Source organism: Sciurus vulgaris (assembly GCF_902686455.1).
Source record: "Sciurus vulgaris genome assembly, chromosome: 3".
Classification (NCBI taxonomy): domain Eukaryota; kingdom Metazoa; phylum Chordata; class Mammalia; order Rodentia; family Sciuridae; genus Sciurus; species Sciurus vulgaris.
Genome location: NC_136463.1, coordinates 78,905,866 through 78,908,672, shown reverse-complemented (window position 1 = coordinate 78,908,672; position 2,807 = coordinate 78,905,866).

The following is a 2,807-nucleotide window of genomic DNA, read 5'->3' as shown; positions in this document are numbered from 1 at the left end:
GAAACCATGCCTGAATAAATATATACATCAGAATTGGCAGACACAGACTTTAAAACAACTGTCTTAAATTAATCAAGAGTGTACAGAAAATAAGTAAAGAAAACATGAAAAATGAGCCAAAGGGAATCTGGAAAAAGACACGTGAACAAAAAATAAATAAATAAAATAAAAAGAGTGATAGGAATTATTTAAAAAGGGACTGAACAAGAAATTCTGAAGCTAAAAATATAATAATTAAATTGAAAACATTCACTAGAGGGATTAAGAACAAACTTGGACAGAAGAAAGAATCAATAAACTTACAGATGGAAAATTGAAATAATTAAATCTGAGGATATTCTGGAAAGAGAGCAGAGAGAAAAAAAAAGGAAAAAGAGATTATTTGAATACCAGTGGCCCCAAATTTCTCCAACTTGAGAAAAGACATGGATCTACAAAATCCATGAATCTTAGCAAACTCCAAATAGGTTAAACCCAAAGAAATCAATACTGACTTATGGTAGTCAAACTTCAGAAGGCAAAAATAAAGATAGAACCTTGAAAACAGAAAAAGAAAACAAGTCACATATAATGAAACTTCAAAAAGATTATCAATGTATTTTCAGCAGAAACTTGACAGAAGCTAGACAGATATGTGTGAATATAAATTTAATAAGCTGAAGGAAAATAGCAACAGTAACACCTGTTATTTAATAATTATACATTCAAGAGTATCCTTCAAAATTAAGAAAGAACTGGACAATGTAATCCCAGCATATTGGGAATCTGAGGCAGGAGGACTGCAAGTTCATATCCATCCTCAGCAATTTTGCAAGGCCATAAGCAACTTAGTGGGATCCTGTCTCAAAAAAATAGGAGATATAGATCAGTGGTAAAGCAAAACTGTGCTAAATCCCCAGTACCAAAAGAGAGAGAGAGAGAGAGAGAGAGAGAGAGAGAGAGAAAGAGACTAAATCATGCCCAGATTTTAAAAAGTTAAGGGATTTTATTACCACTAAATATTTCCTATATGAAATTCTGAAAGGAGTCCTTTCAGTTGAAATGACAGATGTTAGAGAGTAATGTAGAGATATATAAAGATGTCTGGGAAAGAAAATAGATGAACAAATAAATAGTATATTGTAACAATTTCATTTTTGATTTTCATTTTGTACAGGGTTTAAAATACCAGTGATTAAAAGTAATTTAAAAGTCTATATCCTGCAATATGTACAATCAGAAAAAGGAGAAATTTCAGTTCATTTATGTATGATATATCAAAAAGTATAAATGCATTCTACTGTCATTTATGACTAATTAAAACAAATAAAAAGATTAGAAAAATCTGTGTTAATTTTTACCCAAAATATAATGATATATTTATAAATTTTAATAATAGAAAGTGGTAAAACAGAGGAAAATATAAGTAGAGTTTTACATGCAATTTATTTATTTTTTTATTTTATTTTTTTGTGATGTTGGGGATTGAACCCAGGGCCTTGTGCTTGCAAGACAAGCACTCTACCACTGAGCTATATCCCCAGCCTATGTTTTACATGCAATTTAAATAGTTATAATTTTTTTTTTTGAGCTGGAGATTGAACCCAGGGCTTTGTGAATGCAAGGCAGACACTTTGCCATTGAACTACATCCTAGCCCAAATAGTTATAATTTTAACTTGTGATATGTAATTCCCATGGTAACTATAAAGGAATAGTCTATAAAATACAAAATGATTAAAAAAGAAAACATGATACTAAAAATTTTAGTAATGCAAAGGAAGGTAGAAATGAAGAAAATGAGAGACCCTTCTACCAAAACAAATATAATATATAGAAACAAAAAAATGGAAAATATAAGGTTTTCCCTACTAATTGTTAGTTAAATATAAATGGATTAAACTTCCCAATGGAAAGCCCTAGATCTGCAGAATAGGATTTTTAAACAAATTCCTACTTTCTATTTTCTAAGAGATTTATGTTAGATCTCAGTACACACATAAATTATAAATGAAAGGATGGGAAAAGATATTTTATGCCTATAGTAATGAAGAGTAAGCTGGAGTTGCAAACTAATATCATACATAATAGACTTTATGTCAAAGACTGTTTCAAGAGACAAAGAAGGACATTATATAATGTTATAGTTTAAATATGAGGTATCTCTCAGAAGCTCATGTGTGAGACAATGCAAGAAATGTTAGAGATGAAATGATTGGGTTAGGGGAACATTAACCTAATCAGTGCATTAAACCACTTAAATGAATCAGCTGGGTGGTAACTGTAGGCAGGTAGGTTGTGGTTGAGGTGGGTCACTGGGGGCATGACTTTGGGGTTTATATTTTGTCCCTGGTGAGCAATAGCTTTCTTTATGCTTCCTGGTGTTCATGCCTGAGCTGATTTTCTTGCCACACCCTTGTGCTATGATGTTATGCCTCATCTCAGGTCAAGAGTAATGGAGTTGACTGGCTATGGGTTCAGACTTTTCTTTCTCTAAAGTTTGTTCTTGTCAGGTCTTTTAGGTACAATGACAAAAGAGTTGAACAAAACACACATTAAAAGGGTTAATTCACCAAGAAGATATATTAATTATAGACATATATGTGTCAACCATCAGAGCTTCAAAATATACAAAGCAAACATGAAGAAAATCCGAGGTAGAAATTGATCTATAATAGTAAGTAGAGACTTCAATGCCTCACTTTCAATAATGGAATATTCTGGTATGAGGTGAGTAATCATTAGTAAAATGCAAGTCAAAAACCACAATCAGGTACTACTTCAAGACCCATCAAGATGGCTATTATTAAAAACCAAACCAAAAAAAAA